This window comes from Rhineura floridana, chromosome 3, assembly GCF_030035675.1.
Source record: "Rhineura floridana isolate rRhiFlo1 chromosome 3, rRhiFlo1.hap2, whole genome shotgun sequence".
In the NCBI taxonomy this organism is placed as follows: Eukaryota; Metazoa; Chordata; class Lepidosauria; order Squamata; family Rhineuridae; genus Rhineura; species Rhineura floridana.
In genome coordinates, this window is record NC_084482.1 from 220,638,146 (window position 1) to 220,656,695 (window position 18,550).

Genomic DNA, 18,550 nt, shown 5'->3' on the forward strand with positions numbered 1-18,550 from the left:
TATATGAAAACACTGAGTAAGGAGACCATTAGAAACAAGGACTAGTATTATTTTATTTTCATTTAGAAATCACTTCCCAGAAAGTATCTCAAAAATACCAACAATAAAAAAAACATTTCATATGCAAACCAATTAAAAACATCTTAAACTCCCACACAGACCCTCCATGACGCAGAGTGGTAAGGGGCAGTAATGCAGCCGAAGCTCTGCTCACGGCCGGAGTTCGATTCCAACGGAAGGAGGAAGTCGAATCTCCGGTAAAAGGGGTCGAGGTCCACTCAGCTTCCCATCCATCTGTGGTCAGTAAAATGAATGCCCGGCATATGCTGGGGGGTAAAGAAAGACCGGGGAAGGAACTGGCAGTCCCACCTCATATATACGGTCTGCCTAGTAAACGTCGCAAGACGTCACCCTATTAGTCGGAAACGACTCGCACTATAAGTGTTGGGACACCTTTACCTTTTAAAATCCCACAGAAACAGTAATAAAGCTCTGCCCTTAAAAGGTTTGTTGAAAAAGGAAGGTCTTCTATAGGCACCACACACAAAAAACACCTGTCTGATATGTATCAGGAGGAAGTTCAAAAAAGTAGATGCCACCACACAAAAGGCCAGGTTTCTCTATCATGCACAGTGGACTTCCTAATGAGATGGTATGCGTAAGAGGCCATCCTCTGCAGGTTTCAGTGATGGGCTGCATATATAATAGGTGAGATAATTTTTTAAGCATCCTGGCCCCAACCTGTATAGGGCTTTAATCTATGTAGCCTGCAAGATGAAGAATAAAGCTCCCATTGAAGTTCTTTCCATACTCCCTAAATTTCAATTGTTTCTCCTGTGTATCCTCTGTGATGTAAGCCTACTGCTTTCATTGAATCTCTTTCCATACTCCGTACATTAAAAAAGTTACTCCACAGTGTTTTTTCATGCAAAGTGTGCTCTGACTGAACCTCTTTCCACTCACGACATTTAAATGGTTTCTCCCGTGTGGGTTCCGTGATGTAAAACAAGGCTACTGCTTACACTGAAGCTTTTTCCACACTCCCTGCATTTAAATGGTTTCTCCCCTGTATGGGTTCTTTCATGTACAGAAAGGCTACTGCTCTGACTGAAGCTCTTTCCACACTCCCTGCATTTAAATGGTTTCTCACCTGTGTGGGTTCTTTCATGTACAGTAAGGCTACTGCTTACACTGAAGCTTTTTCCACACTCCCTGCATTTAAATGGTTTCTCCCCTGTGTGGGTTCTTTGATGTGAAGTAAGGTGACCGCTCTGACTGAAGCTCTTTCCACACTCGTTACATTTAAATGGTTTCTCCCCTGTGTGGGTTCTTTCATGTGAAGTAAGGTGACTGCTCTGACTAAAGCCCTGTCCACACTCCTTGCATTTAAATAGTTTCTCCCCTGTGTGTGTTTGGTGATGTAATTTCAGGCTAATGCGTACACTGAAGCTCTTTCCGCACTCATTGCATTTAAATGGTTTCTCCCCTGTGTGTGTTCTTTCATGTAATCTAAGGCTACCACTCTGACTGAAGCTCTTTCCACACTCTTTGCATTTAAATGGCTTCTCCCCTGTGTGGGTTCTTTGATGCAAAGTAAGGTCACTGCTCTGACTGAAGCTCTTTCCACACTCCCTGCATTTAAATTGTTTCTCCCCTGTATGGGTTCTTTGATGCAAAGTAAGCTTATTTCTCTGACTGAAGCTCTTTCCACACTCCCTGCATTTAAATGGTTTCTCCCCTGTATGGGTTCTTTGATGCGAAGTAAGGTGAGCGCTCTGACTGAAGCTCTTTCCACACTCCTTACATTTAAATGGCTTCTCCCCTGTGTGGGTTCTTTGATGTAAAGTAAGCTTACTTCTCTTACTAAAGCCCTGTCCACACTCCATGCATTTGAATGGTTTCTCCCCTGTGTGTGTTCTTTGATGTGAAGTAAGCTTACTGCTCTGACTAAAGCCCTGTCCACACTCCATGCATTTAAATGGTTTCTCCCCTGTGTGTGTTCGGTGATGTAATTTCAGGCTACTGCTTACACTGAAGCTCTTTCCACACTCACTGCATTTAAATGGTTTCTCCCCTGTATGGGTTCTTTGATGCGAAATAAGGTGACTGCTCTGACTGAAGCTCTTTCCACACTCTTTGCATGTAAATGGCTTCTCCCCTGTGTGGGTTCTTTGATGCAAAGTAAGCTCACTGCTCTGACTGAAGCTGTTTCCACACTCCCTGCATTTAAATGGCTTCTCCCCTGTATGGGTTCCTTGATGCAAAGTAAGGTGACCGCTCTGACGGAAGCTCTTTCCACACTCCATGCATTTAAATGGTTTCTCCCCTGTATGGGTTCTTTGATGCGAAGTAAGGTGAGCGCTCTGACTGAAGCTCTTTCCACACTCCTTACATTTAAATGGCTTCTCCCCTGTGTGGGTTGTTTGATGTGAAGTAAGCTTACTTCTCTGACTAAAGCCCTGTCCACACTCCATGCATTTTAATGGTTGCTCCCCTGTGTGTGTTCTTTGATGTGAAGTAAGCTTACTTCTCTGACAAAAGCCCTGTCCACACTCCATGCATTTAAATGGTTGCTCCCCTGTGTGTGTTCGGTGATGTAATTTCAGGCTACTGCTTACACTGAAGCTCTTTCCGCACTCCCTGCATTTAAATGGTTTCTCCCCTGTATGGGTTCTTTGATGCGAAGTAAGGTGACTGCTCTGACTGAAGCTCTTTCCACACTCTTTGCATGTAAATGGCTTCTCCCCTGTGTGGGTTCTTTGATGCAAAGTAAGCTCACTGCTCTGACTGAAGCTCTTTCCACACTCCCTGCATTTAAATGGCTTCTCCCCTGTATGGGTTCTTTGATGCAAAGTAAGCTGACCGCTCTGACTGAAGCTCTTTCCACACTCCATGCATTTAAATGGTTTCTCCCCTGTGTGTGTTCTTTGATGCGAAGCAAGGTGACTGCTCTGACTGAAGCTCTTTCCACACTCTCTGCATTTAAATGGCTTCTCCCCTGTGTGGGTTCTTTGATGCAAAGTAAGCTCACTGCTCTGACTGAAGCTCTTTCCACACACCATGCATTTAAATGGTTTCTCCCCTGTGTGTTTAAGGTGATGTAATTTAAGGCTACTGCTTGGACTGAAGCTCTTTCCACACTCTCTGCATTTAAAAGGTTTCTCTCCTGTGTGGGTTCTTTTATGTGAAGTAAGATGATCGTTCCGAGTAAAGGTTTTTCCACATTCCCTGCATTTAAATGGTTTCTCCCCTGTGTGGGTTCTGTGATGTGAAGTAAGGCTATTTTTTACACTGAAGCTCTTTCCACATTCCATGCAATTAAATGGTTTTTCTCCGGTGTGTGTTCTTTGATGAAAACTATGACAAGTAGAGGATTTCTTGCTCCCATTCTTTGGCTGCTTTCTTTCAGACGATTTTGGTCCCCTGTGATTTCCAAATATCTCTTTTTGACTCTCAGCCTCGGCTATTACCAGTGGCACCATCTGTGGTTTTCTATAATTCTCATTCTGCCGGTCACCTGCTGAGGGGGAAGAGGGTTGAAAAAAACACATTGGAATTTCAAGGCAAAAACAAAGCATTTCATCACAGATGAAGCCCAATTATCTGCTTCTCTATTTTACATCTCCATAATTCTCCCCCTTTTATCTTTGCATGGCCCTCCCTCCCTATTCAATATCTATATAAACTCGCTGAAAAAACGCCTGTCGGCAGTAAACTCTCACCCTCCTGTCTTGGCAAGGAGACACTTAACCTGTCTTCTATATGTCGACGACATTGCCCTATTATGCCAAACGCAGGTGGGCTTACGTCATCTCTTAAGAGAACTTGCCTCCTTTTGTGTGGATGAACTTTTGAGAATTAACTATGCGAAATGCAAGGTTTTAGTTTTCGCCAAAGTAGACATAAACACCGCTGGCAAATTGACTAACTTTACTAACTTTCTTTTATACAAAGGGCGGTCAGTACATTCCGGCAGCAGTCCAGTATTCAATGCCAAGGTGCTTCCTCAACTGCTTTACGGGACCCAAATTTGTAGTGGAGGCAATTACGCATTGTTGGAGAGGGTACAATCTAAATTCATGAGGTCCGTTTTGGGCGCTCAGAGATGTGTCCCCAATGTGACCTTGCGCTTGGAATTAGGTGCCCTTCTGATTGAGACCCACGCTTGGATATTAAAATTTAACTACTGGATGAAGCTGCTATTTTTACCCACTGGATTGCCCCCATTAACTTTGGAGGATTCCTTCCAATCTCAATGGCAACGGGTAATGATTCACAAACTCGGAACTCTCGGTTTTTCGCTCCCAGCGATTGGAGCCCTAGGCCATACAACCGCTAAAACAACAATCATCCAACGCCTCAAAGATGTTGAGTATCAGAACAACATGAGCCTAGTTGCCGCTTATTCACAATGCAGTATTAATGTAAATTCCTGTAACTTGGCCACTTACATTTCAAGTTTATCTACGCCAAAACTCAGGAGAGCTTTTACCCTAGCACGATTTAATGTTCTGCCCTCGGCACTAATGGAGGGTAGATACAGGGGAGTCGATTATTATGATCGAACTTGCCCCTGTGGAGCAGATGCGGTGGAGACAGAGAACCTTGTACTACTTTGCTGCCCTTTTTATTCAGATCTCCGCCTTAAGTTCATCTCCCCACTTTTATCTAATCTTCCTCTGAGCCCAGAAGCTATGATTTTACAATATTTAATGGCAGATTCAAAATCACGGATCACTCTAAGGTCGCCTCGTTCTGCACAGCTGCTATGGCTCACAGGAGGGACCTAATGCGATGTCTATTAGATCAAGGTTTTAGCTAGATTACTATGTGGACCCGGTTTTAGCTTTTTAGCTTTCTCACTGCAATGATACTGTATTCTATTCTATCTCCACCCTAATATTCAGAGGATCCGTAATTATACCGCTGGTCTTGGACCGTAATAAAGATTTTACGTTATCTTTGCATGGCCAGATGAAAGCAAGGTTACCTGAATATCCTACAGTCTCACACAGCAACATAAATTCCTTTCAGGTCCATATAACACTTGATGTCACTAAGCCCAGATTTGTCTGGGTTTCCTCCTACTGCCATACAACTGTGATATATATTTCTAAAATAATATGCAATGAAAAGTGGGGTGTGGGGGAAGAGAAGGGCAGCAAGACTGCAGAACAGGACAAACTGGGCACAGCTCACTTCTCCTTGATTCTTAATAATTTGACTGCAGTCAAAAGAGCCGGTCAGTGAATGTGCATGCTTGTAATTTTCCTCTTTTCTCTTTTAAGAAAGCATTTATATTTGATGTCACACTTTTGATTACTGCTGAAAATAGAGAGTGCTTCAAAGGCACATAGCACACGCTATTGCCAACCCTACACCTATGTGGGGGAAGCTGGCAGGTTTTCAGATAAAGACACTTCTAAATTCCACCTGAAGATTCAAGGGATTAAACTTAGCTGAGCTAAGACAGGGATGGCCAAAGACCAACACTACACGAGTTTGCAATGATGCTCTGAACTGTAAGAGGAATGCCCGACTGATCTCTCCCCTTCATCAAAGCCCTGTACAATTAGATCTTGTTCTTCCAGCCAAGAGACTAAGCCCAGGTTTGACATTTCTTTCAAAGATACAGATAAGCTAGTTAGTTCTGAACTGAAATTCTTCTCCTCTCTCCAAAACAAAGAACGATCTTAGATCTCCTGGAGATGAATAGCACAGGGACATGTAGATCCAAATGTCTCTTGTGGACAAGAAACTGTTCAAAAACCTCAATTCAGTGACACTGTGGAAACCAATCCAGCTATCTTAATTTGGGGGATTTCTCAGCAGATGGGAAGGAAACTTCAACCTGGATGCCATTCCCCCTCCTTATATGAACAGCCTGGCTGGATCAGACCACAGGCCTATCTATTCCAGCATCCTCACAGTGCCAAACTGGATGCAGATGGGAAGTCTACAGGGAGCACATGAAGGCATCACTTAGCTCCAGCTGTTTTTCTGATTCCAGAGATATCACATCTATTTATTCATTTATAGGCTCTTTGTATACCGCTATTTCATTAGAAACGTCAAAGCAGTTTACAACACGTTAAAAAAAGGCAACCACCATAAATGAAAAACATCAAATATACAATAAAAACAAAGGTCAAGTGTTGTGAAAAGAGCATGCTCTTAATTGCCTGCCTGGCAGCACAGAAAGGTTTTCAGCAGGCGCTTCGAAGTTAAAACAGAAGACGCCTGCTGAACCTCTGTTGGCAGAGCTTTGCAGAGAACCGGGCCGATGACACTGAAGGCTCGATTTCATGTCAATGTTCAAATCATTTAAACTCTATAAAATCTAGTTTCAAAGGAGATGAAGCTTCATCATATATAGGGGATATTTTACAAATGAATGCAAGCAAGAGTGAATTCGTTACAAGAAATTTTAAATGTCTCTAAGCAAAGCACAGTAGCAAGCTGGAGGATGCAAAGGGAGACAAGAAAGCTAAATTGAGGAAGGTAACCTGGAAAGAAGGTGATGTGGAAGGCTAGTGACCAACTAATTTCAGAGATGAAAGGGAGACATCCTGGATAAACTGAGGAAGGTAACCTGGGACGCACATGCAAGAAAGGAAGATGCTTTAAATGCAATTATAATGCCAATATAGAGGTACTGATTAAACAGAAATTATAACTTTAGGGTTTCTATAGGTTTCAATTAATCATAAAATGGCATCAGTATTTGTTAGGGAAAAGCTTTAAAAGAGCAGGTCACTTTGGGTCACCAATGATTGATATTTGAGGTTTAGAAAGTCTCGAAGGTCACAAAAAGCATAACCAAAAGGAGATAGAAACCACAAAGTTTAATCTCAAAAAGTCGAACAAATGTGCACTTTGAAAACAACCTATGTAATCAGGACAGACACTTTCCAGGAAAGAAGGAGATGTGGAAGGCTAGTGACCAACTAATTTCAGAGATTTGACATTAAAACATCTTTAAGTAAGAGGGGGGAACATCCGTGAGGGTATATAAAGAACACGTCATCACTCTCTGACCATCCAGAGGCGGATCCTATGTTGTCTGAGCTACCACTTAGTCCCAGCAGCCTGGGCATTGCTTTTGGAGCATGGGGGTGCCCCTCTGTTGAGTTCCTCAACTCACAGAGTAAGGAAGATCTTTCATGCCTACAAGCTACTTCATTGCTGCTAAGGATCCATTGGAGAAGCTTTGCTGATTTGAGAGTGAATGTGCATGCTTGTAATTTTCCTCTTTCCTCTTTTAAGAAAGCATTTATATTTGATGTCACACTTTTGATTACTGCTGAAAATAGAGAGTGCTTCAAAGGCACATAGCACACGCTATTGCCAACCCTACACCTATGTGGGGGAAGCGTGGGGTATTTGAGGTGTTGGGGTACTCCCTCTAGGTTCCTGGAGACCACCAAGATTTAGTGTTGTGAAATCCTTCTACAGCTTCCCTGAGTAATCTTTCAAGTCCATACCTACTGATCTCTCCCTTTCATCAGAGCCACATACAACTGGATCATGCTCTTCCAGCCAAGAGGTGAAGCCTAGTTTTGACATTCCCAAATTATCCTCTCCTCCCCAAAGCAAACAAAGATTTTAGATCTGGAACTGATTAGTACAGGGACCCAAATTATCCCCCTGACCAGTTGCCTGGAGGTGTACATAAATCTCAACTCAGGGGCTCTGTGGAAACCAATCCAGCCATCTTAATTTGGGGGATTCCTCAGCAGATAGAAAAGAAACTTCAGCCTAGCGGCTCTTCCTCAGAACAGTCCTGTGGAATCAGACCACAGGCCTATCTAGTCCAGCATCCTCACAGTGCCTGATCAGATGCGAATGGGAAGTCTACAGGGAGGACATAAAGGCACCACCCTCCGATCTGACATAAGATGTGCGGCAGATAAAGGTGAGGCTTCAAAAGAACCACCAGGACCTTGAAATGGGCTGCCAATTGCTCCTTTGCTGGACTGGGGCGTACTTGCACCTGCCAGTCAGCTGATCAGCGGTTGGAGGGGGCTTTGCTCAAGGAAGGGGAAGCTGTTTCCAATGAATGGAAATCACTTCTCCCTCCCAGCGCTGCTCTGTGAAGCAGCCCCATTCAGCTCCTGAAGTTGAAAGAAGCAGCGTGGGGTGACGAACCAAGGGCTCAGCTTGGCTGTGGGTGACTGTTCCCTTTCGGAAGCCACTGCTTTTTAGAAAGATCGGCTGTGCATGGGACTTCTCCGGCAGGCAGCCCATCCGAAAGGCACCTTTTTTCCTTCCCCCCCTGCTCAATGAAAGGAGGGGAAGGGTGCTTCAGAGAGCACTTTGCAGCTTTAAGACAGTCACTGTGCTCCCAACGGGGCAAGGGTTGCACTCAGGTCCTGCTTGCTTGCTTCCTATAGGCATGCTGCCATTGGCCTGATCCAGCAGGCTCTTCTTAAAGACATCAAAGATGTTCTCCAGGAGAACTCACACCCTGATTGGTCAATTAATCTGCAATGAATCATATTACACGGGAACTGAAAAATCCTACAATTTCCAAACCAAAATGGGGCCTCAACGCAGCTGAACATCTACCTGTTGATGTCGCATCTTTGGGATACTGGATAAAGGGATCTTTTCTTTCTTCCCAACACGAATGGAGGTCCGACTCTTTGAAGGAAATAGACAAGACTAGTTACTTTTGACCAGAAAATATTTAGCCGTTACAAACAGAGATTTTTATAGATAAGAAAAGGTATAATTTTGATCTGGTAAGTCCTGCTCTCGGTGAATAGAACAGAGTTGTGTGGACCAAGTAGGGTCAGTCTGGCACTTGTGAACATGCGTCCACTGGGCATGAAGCTCATCTTGAAATGCTTGTTGGGGGTGAACCTAGTAAAGCCAGCTTCTTAGTAGGCTGCAAACTACTAGGGCAGAACCTAGTAAAGTCAGCAACAGCGGATGCAATTCACTGTGTCACAGGCCACCTGTATTTATAGAAATTGGCCATCTCCAATTCTTTATAATTGATTTACATAAAATTATGTGTGGAAAAGTAGCGCAAACAATACAAGCCAAAACATGAGTAAAAAGACAAGCTGCCAGTTAAAGTGTCTTTTTTCCTTTGAGTTTTCTTTACAGTAGTTCCAAAACAAATTCTTTCCCGTAAAGTATCAACATTTTATAAGGAGTCCGGGCATTCAGCCAATGATTATGTCTATATATGGCTGAAGCTGTACAGGGGTGAGTCAGGAGAACCTATTAGAATACAACATCAGCATCAAGATGCAGGTTAGGATGAGAGTTCAAATGATGGAAACAAGAGTATAGTAGTAATATGAGCATGAACTGACAGAGTCTAGATCAGGGTTTCCCAACCTTTTTTCCACAGAGGTTGCTGGACTACAGTTCCCATAATTCCTGACCATTGGCCATGCTGGATGGGGCTGATGGGAGTTGTAGTCCCACAACATCTGTGGCTCAAAGGTCGGGAAACCCTGGTCTAGATAGATACAAACTAGAGCTATAAAAGACAGACAGCCTTGGGGATTTTTACCAGTTGTCCGTGACACTGGTCGAAGAAAGAACCACCTGCTCTGAGTGTTAAGGTCCAGACGCAGCAAAGGTGAGATCACTCCTTTTCAGATGGAAATCAATGTGACCTATGCTGTCCTTTGAAATGCAACACGTTAGCGTACATCCCCTTTGTATGTGCTGTGTAAGACCTATGTTCTGATATGTGGCTATGTCCACAAAGTATAGCAAATTAGATGTGTTAATTATACATAGACACTGATAAAGATTTCCTTTCTTGATCGGCCATTCGATATTCCTAGACCTAAAAAGATTCTGTTAGCAGTCATCACGACTTGCATTTTATTGTGCTTCCAATAGATGGCAGGTTATACAGGGAAGCAAAGAGTTAAAGGCCATGATTAACAAAGAGCTGGTTGCATCAGATTCACAGCTGCAGGACCTTAGAGTAATTAAGGAATGGCCCATAAAAGAAAGGGGTTGGCTGCAGCAATGTGTGGGGGATGAAGGAGTCATATGGTGAAGGTGCTCTGTTATGTTTGTGTATGATCCTGTGTATCCAGAGAACTTTATTTGTGTGTCTCAAGTAAAGCTTCTCCTTAACAAAGCTGTGGCAGTCTATCTGGTGTCTTCTTATTGCTACAACTGGGCTACAGGGCTACTTATACTTTCTGCAACTAGGTCTGCACTACTTATGCTTCCAACAAAGGGTTACGGGCCCAGATCCTAAGCAGATCCTAAGTGTGAAAGCCCAGATCCTAAGCAGATCCTAAGCGTGAAAGCCCAGAGTTGGAGCGTGAAAGCCCAGAGTCGGAGCGTGAAAGCCCAGCTGCAAAGCCTAAAGTGCAGCCAGTACTGGAGAGCTGCAAGAGAAGGCAAGCACCGCAACTCCTTCAAAGTAAGAGGCAGCGATGGCTACGCCAATATCCTATGCATCCGGAATGCCATTTGAGCGTCTCAGTGATTCTAACTATCTCAGTTGGAAAGTCAAAATGCAGACGCTGCTGATCCGTGAAGATTTATGGCATGTTATAGAGGATGAAACGCCAGATGACCCCACAGAGGAATGGCAGCGCCAAGATCAAAAGGCAAGAGCCACAATTATACTTGGTGTGCAAGATTCTCAGCTAATAAATGTGAGAAACATGGAGACAGCCGAGGACGTATGGGAAGTGCTGCAAAATGTCCATATTCAGACAACTGCAGGAAGCAAAGTGTTACTCTCGAGAAAATTGTTCCAGACACGTCTAAAGGAAGGTGTGAGTATGACTGCTCACATACAAACCATACTTAGCCTGTTTGCGCAGCTACAAGATAGAGACGTTATATTTGCTGAACAATTACAAGTTTATTTGTTACTTTCTTCATTGGACAATTCTTATGATAGCATGGTCTCAGCATTAGAGACCATGAGAGACGAAGAGTTAACCATGCAGTATGTTTCCTGTAAACTGCTCCAAGAGGCGGAGAGACGGACTGAGATAAGAAAGCAACAAGCCGTCTCCGGATCTTCAAAGACCAAAGACAAAGAGAAAGTCTACGCTGCAAGAAAATGCTACAGATGTGGATCTACTTCTCATCTTCGTAAAGATTGCAAAGCTCAACGCAGAACAGAAAAAGAAAAGGACAGTATGTCTATACGGGTTGTAACGAACAGCAACAAGTGTGAAAAGACAGAGAAAAACACTTCCGTTTGGGTGGTCGATTCGGGAGCAACAATGGGTCTCTGTAACTCTAAAGAACAATTTAAAGTACTTAATTCGACGTGCGAGAACATTTATTTAGCTGACGGCTCGAAAATGGAGGTACGAGGGACAGGCATTGTATTTGTGGAATGTTTGCAAACGACTTTAACCAATGTGTTTTTTGTTCCTCAGATGGAAACAAACATTATGTCTGTGTCTGCATTGAACAGAATGAATTATGATGTTATGTTTACTAAGGGAAAATTTACCATAAGTAGAAAAGGACAAGTGCAGGTGCAAGGCTATTTAAAGAATGCACTCTATGTAATAGATATAATCCCAAAAGAAAAAGTTAAGGCAGTAATGAATAAACCGGCCCATGAAGGATGTATCCATGATTACCATAATAAATTGGGACATGCAAGCTATTCAACATTGCAATTAATGCCCAAGCATAGTGCTGATATAAGTTTTAAAACTTGTAAACTGTTTCTAGAATGTGCAATATGCAAGCAAATGAAAGCCGAGGCTGTTCCGAAAAACAAAAGCGGTGAATGTAAAGTGAGTAGACCTTTTGAATTACTAAGTATGGATCTAGCTGGTCCATTTCCCAAGTCAAAAGGAGGGGCAAGATTTTATCTTGTGCTAGTAGACCACTTTACGAGATACAGCTTTGTATATCTGTTAAAAACAAAAGCTGAAGCCGAGGGCAACTTATGTCATTTCATTAAGTGGGTGGAAGCCAAGCATCTAGTTAAGGTAGCACAGCTACATTCAGACAGAGGTGGGGAATTTCTATCCAGCTCTTTACAGCGCTACCTTAAAGAAAGAGGCATTAAGCACTCTCACAGCCAGCTGGTCTCCTCATCAGAACGGGATAGCTGAACGCAAAAACAAATGTTTGCAAAACATGATGCATTCTATGATACAAGGCAGCAGTTTGTCACAAGGATTTTGGGGTGAGGCTGTTATGTATGCGAACCACTTAATGAATAGACTGTTCTCTAAAGCTGTTAACATGACTCCTTACGAAATGTTGTATGATAAGAAACCAAAGCATGCACACTTGAAAACTTTCGGTGAAGTTTGTTGGGCGCGTGTACCTGACATCAAAAACAAAACTGAGGTATCATGGGTTAAAGGTATAATCCTTGGGTATGAACGTATGGCATACAGGGTGTGGTTACTCCATTCTCACAAAGTGGCCGCAAGCCGGAAGGTTACTAGTAAGAAACCCTTTGTACCCTTTGCCACCTTAGTCAGAGGCAGCATGCTTCTGAAAACCAGTTGCCGGAAGACTCAGGAGGGGAGAGTGTTCTTGCACTCGGGTCCTGCTTGCGGGCTTCCCCCAGGCACCTGGTTGGCCACTGTGAGAACAGGATGCTGGACTAGATGGGCCACTGGCCTGATCCAGCAGGCTCTTCTTATGTTCTTATTATGTTCTTATGAGGTGACCCCAGAACAAACAGAGGACATAGTCTATTTTGGGACTGATTACAAAGTAGATAAGCCGGAACATAGGCATCCAAAAGTAGAACAGGTTGAGGACTGTAGCGAAGAGATTACAGCAATGCCTACTGACCCGCCCACTCAATCAGTAAAACAAGAGGCAGCTGAAATAGAAGAGGGGGGTGAGACCAGCCAGACAGCAGTTACTGAACTGCGTAGGTCACAGAGAGCTAACATAGGCAAACCTCCTGAGAGATTTAAAATAGCTACAATACAAACCAGCCAGAACAATAATGAACCTGTACAGGAAGACGATGATGTTGATGAATGGACCCATCAAGATTATGAACAATGGTTGCAAATGTTAGTTGGAGATAGTGACTGGAAACTCCAGATACTAAAGGGAACAGAAAAATATTCTAGTCTTGATCTAACATGTGTAAACTAAAGAGAGTCAAACTGTATGCAACATGTATCATGTATACTCTGTATTATATGTATTACTTGTATACTGTAACCTGCATTTCGATGTAATCACCAGAAAACACAAGGGTGGGGAATGTTAGCAGTCATCATGACTTGCGTTTTATTGTGCTTCCAATAGATGGCAGGTTATACAGGGAAGCAAAGAGTTAAAGGCCATGATTAACAAAGAGCCGGATGCATCAGATTCACAGCTGCAGGACCTTAGAGTAATTAAGGAATGGCCCATAAAAGAAAGGGGGTGGCTGCAGCAATGTGTGGGGGATGAAGGAGTCGTATGGTGAAGGTGCTGTTATGTTCGTGTATGATCCTGTGTATCCAGAGAACTTTATTCGTGTGTCTCAAGTAAAGCTTCTCCTTAATAAAGCTGTGGCAGTCTATCTGGTGTCTTCTTATTGCTACAACTGGGCTACAGGGCTACTTATACTTTCTGCAACTAGGTCTGCACTACTTATGCTTCCAACAGATTCTTGGCTGGGATCTCTGGCCACTTGGTTCACCTGGTCAGACCTAACTGCCGGCAAAAACTATTATGTGTATCACACACGCACACGCCTGTCTTGCTTCTGCTACTGCAGGAGGGAAGAGAGGAAGATGAGGTGCAATATTGGGCATTGCTGGTTTCTGTTATCAGTTCGTTATTTTCTTCCATTTTTTTACAGCTCTGCTATTAGTGGATATTTACTTATTCATTGTCATGTAGGTGAATTATACGTCACCTTTTTGGACAGGACAGTTTATAATAAAGAAGAAGTAGATAAGAATATATAAACATCCCCAAAAAACTCCCACAGTCTATCCAAACACACAATAAAACACTGAATGACAACTATTAAAAGCAGCAGCAATTTCGGGTCTGTCTTCCTCCGAACACCTTCCCAAAAAGATGTCTTCACCGACGGCATGGAAGTATAAAGAGACGAGGCCCGACATAGGGAGAATGTTCCATGTCGAGGAGCCGTTACTGAAAAATCACCATGTACCTCATCCTGTGTAGGGACCACCAGGAAGGCCTCATCTGCTGATCTTAAAGCACGGGAGATTCATACAGATGATGGTGTTGTGGGCTGACTACTACTTTATGAGCCTGGGAGACCCTCCAGCTCAATATTGCCAATATGAGCTTTAAAAATGGCTTCTATATGGGTCACTTTGCAACAGAAACAAACAGGCCTGATGAGAAAAAGTAGCCTAAGGAGTAAAATTGGTCCTGTCATGAACCTGTAATGTTCATGAGTTATTAAAAATCTAAAAGCAACACTTTGGCTCAAGCAAGGGGCTCTGGGAGATTTTGCAGTTAGGAAAAGACAGGCCTTTGCCAATGTACATTCTTGAGTTTCATTTTCCAGCTGAAGATGGTTAGAAGAAGCCTTAACAAGCTGCACCTGGTTATCTCTGCTGATTAGCAAGTGCCTGGTACCCAAGGTCATCCTTGGCCTGTACAGTGGGAAACACAGTTGGGTGGGGGGCCTGCAAGGCGCGAAAATGTGAGAAACATCGAGAAGAAAGTTACATCAGCCAATTCCTGATTGGTCAATTAATATTGGACCGTTAGGATCCTTTTCCTTTAAGTATAGGGCTAGAGACCCATAGCCTTTGTTCTCTGATCTATGCTGCGTTGGCACCAGAGTTCCAAAGCCTTCTACCTTTTATGGTTCCAAGGGGTTGCTTATGGGAAGGTAACCTATGCCTGGTTCCATTGCTTTATGTTGAACATCCATCTCTCTTAGGAGAGATGCCACTGCAACCAACTACCTCCTGTGTAAGTAGTTAGGTAAGCTAGTTTGTTATTTTCTTGTTGTGTGTATGAATTCTCTTATGAGTACCTAAACCCCTGTTTGGGTGTATGGTCTTAAAGGATAACTTGCTGCTATATTTGATGTGCACTTATATATCTTAATAAAGCTACTTCTATTTAACCTGGTGTGTTCATTGAGAGAAGGGGTGGTTCTGGATTCAGTACCTTGACCATTCTCAGTCACTAACTACCAAAGAGGGTTAAGAAGTTAAAAGCTTGAATTTGAAGTAAGAACCAGAGGTGCCAGGCAAGGAGTGTAACTGTGACTCTTGCCCCATAGGACCTTGGTTTTACCTATCTTCTGGGCTCAGAGATCCCCTGGCTCTGAGTGGACCAGTAAACAGGGGTGGTGGCAGCCTACCTTCTACCTTGCAGGGTTGTTGTGAGCGTACACAGCCTTGGCAAGGGTGAAGTAATAGTCTTTTGGTTCCAGTCTCATTTCCCTAAGGGTGGGGGTCTGAGTCTGACGCATGATCCCTGTGCCTTGACGGTAGGGATTCATAACAGGTCCCACTCTGGGTTCCAGTTTGTGCGGTTCCTTTTGCTGCTTGAAATCTCTCTTAGCCCCAGATGTCAACTGGGGTCTGACTCCATCACCCTCCCCTGCTTTTCATTCATCACCGCAGGTTCCTGCCTTCTCTGGAACCTTTCCTGCTGCAGCAAAGGTCCCGTCAAGGGCGCTGCTGCAATTCCAGCTTTCCTGGGATGTCTGCTAGCTGAGGGAATGGCACTTGTTCCACCTGGCAGGGAGCCTTTCTTAGGGTCCCTCTTGCCTGCTGCCTTTGCTGTTTCCCTGCCTGAGTCAAAGAGTCTCTGTGCTCCAGTTCTGCTTCCAGACTTCCCACCAGGGCTGGCAAAGCTAAATCTTGCTCTCTGTCCTGTCTTCTGGAGGTCATTCCCTACAAATTGTAGCCTCCACCTCTGCTTCCTCTTCTCCAAACTGCCACTGCCGCTTCTTCCTGCTTCAAAGACAAAAGCTGACCTTTGGGCAGAGGAAGGAAGAGGGAGGAGGCAGGAGGTGCTCCCGGGAGCATCTCTTAAGAACATAAGAAGAGACTGCTGGATCAGGCCAGTGGCCCATCTAGTCCAGCATCCTGTTCTCACAGTGGCCAACCAGGTGCCTGGGGGAAGCCCGCAAGCAGGACCCGAGTGCAAGAACACTCTCCCCTCCTGAGGCTTCCGGCAACTGGTTTTCAGAAGCATGCTGCCTCTGACTAGGGTGGCAGAGCACAGCCATCATGGCTAGTAGCCATTGATAGCCCTGTCCTCCATGAATTTGTCTAATCTTCTTTTAAAGCCGTCCAAGCTGGTGGCCATTACTGCATCTTGTGGGAGCAAATTCCATAGTTTAACTATGCGCTGAGTAAAGAAGTACTTCCTTTTGTCTGTCCTGAATCTTCCAACATTCAGCTTCTTTGAATGTCCACGAGTTCTAGTATTATGAGAGAGGGAGAAGAACTTTTCTCTATCCACTTTCTCAATGCCATGCATCATTTTATACACTTCTATCATGTCTCCTCTGACCCGCCTTTTCTCTAAACTAAAAAGCCCCAAATGCTGCAACCTTTCCTCGTAAGGGAGTCGCTCCATCCCCTTGATCATTCTGGTTGCCCTCTTCTGAACCTTTTCCAACTCTATAATATCCTTTTTGAGATGAGGTGACCAGAACTGTACACAGTATTCCAAATGCGGCCGCACCATAGATTTATACAATGGCATTATGATATCGGCTGTTTTATTTTCAATACCTTTCCTAATTATCGCTAGCATGGAATTTGCCTTTTTCACAGCTGCCGCACACTGGGTCGACATTTTCATCATGCTGTCCACTACAACCCTGAGGTCTCTCTCCTGGTCGGTCACCGCCAGTTCGGACCCCATGAGCGTATATGTGAAATTCAGATTTTTTGCTCCAATATGCATAATTTTACACTTGTTTATATTGAATTGCATTTGCCATTTTTCTGCCCATTCACTCAGTTTGGAGAGGTCTTTTTGGAGCTCTTCACAATCCCTTTTTGTTTTAACAACCCTGAACAATTTAGTGTCATCAGCAAACTTGGCCACTTCACTGCTCACTCCTAATTCTAGGTCATTAATGAACAAGTTGAAAAGTACAGGTCCCAATACCGATCCTTGAGGCACTCCACTTTCTACAGCCCTCCATTGGGAGAACTGTCCGTTTATTCCTACTCTCTGCTTTCTGCTTCTTAACCAATTCCTTATCCACAAGAGGACCTCGCCTCTTATTCCATGACTGCTAAGCTTCCTCAGAAGCCTTTGGTGAGGTACCTTGTCAAACGCTTTTTGAAAGTCTAAGTACACTATGTCCACTGGATCACCTCTATCTATATGCTTGTTGACACTCTCAAAGAATTCTAATAGGTTACTGAGACAGGACTTTCCCTTGCAGAAGCCATGCTGGCTCTGCTTCAGCAAGGCTTGTTCTTCTATGTGCTTAGTTAATCTAGCTTGTCTTCCCACTGGGGGTTTAGAGTACAAGTCACAGAGTGTCAATCATCTGTTGAGGATGCAGGAGAAGATGCTCTGCTGGAGTTTGGGAGCTCCTGACCTCTCCTTCTCCTGCTGCAAGATAAGATTTTTCATCATGGGGCAGCAGAAGGTGGCAGGGAGGGGCACTTTTCTCACTGAATGATCAAAGAGCCCCAAGAACAGAGGAAGTTGCATTCCACCAGATCAGAGAATTGGTCCATCTAGTCCCGCCTGCTTACAGCAACTAGCTGTGGATGTCAGGCAGAGAAAGACCTTTCCCAGCACCTCCTACCGGATCCTTTCACCCCTCTTGGAGCTGCCAGGGACTAAACCTCGGACCTTCTACATGCAAAGCAGGTGTTCCCCTTCTGAGCTGCAGTCTGTGATGTTCCTATATTAATGTATATATGGTAAGTGTTGGTTGTTTAGAAGATACATGGTAAGTAGTGAAAGAGGAGGGGGAGTGAATGGGCAATAGAATGCTTGATGATTGGCAGAAGGTTTAAAATGGCTGACAGTATAAATGAAAGGATGACAGGTAAATCTGGGGGGTGAATTGTGGTGAATCTGGGGGGCAGTAGAGAAAGAGTGGATTACTTGGCAGGGTTTGAGAGAGTTGTTTTGCCAGGAGAGAGTGAAGAAGGAGGGGGGTGGAGTTCGGATTAGTATTGAGTAAAACCATATGCTTATGTGCCTTAAGAAGAAATCTTGTTAATCTTGTTAGCTTTGTTATCTTTAATAAATACTTAATTTGGTTTACCAAAGGCCTGATCCTTGACTGGGGTTTCACAGACCAGAAGGGAGGGTAAGGTAATGACCAAGGCTGAAGGGGAACTGTAACAAATGGTGGCAGCGGTGAAGAGAATAACAATACCAGTATTCAGAGTCTCTGGGAATAAGAGTATTAGGACGTTACTGGTGGTTGCCTAGCAGTGGGATCTGTTGAGATCTGTGCTAGAGCGGATAGGTAAACCATAAGAGAGTGCGGTCCGGACTGGTGGAGTCCCTGGTGGTGCCTAGTGACAGGCAGTAGCCACGCGCAGGTAGGAACCTGACAGGGAGAGCCAGGGAAGGATGCATCACACAGTCCCTCCCCAAATATCAAGGGCCAGGCACCCATTTCCACGACAGCATC

At 44.0% G+C, this 18,550-nt stretch overlaps 1 pseudogene; it reads right to left on the minus strand.

The window, feature by feature from the left end:
• Positions 1 to 19: 19 nt before the first annotated feature.
• LOC133381720 (zinc finger protein 208-like) overlaps positions 20 to 18,550 on the minus strand; it is a 30,883-nt pseudogene continuing 12,352 nt past the window's right edge.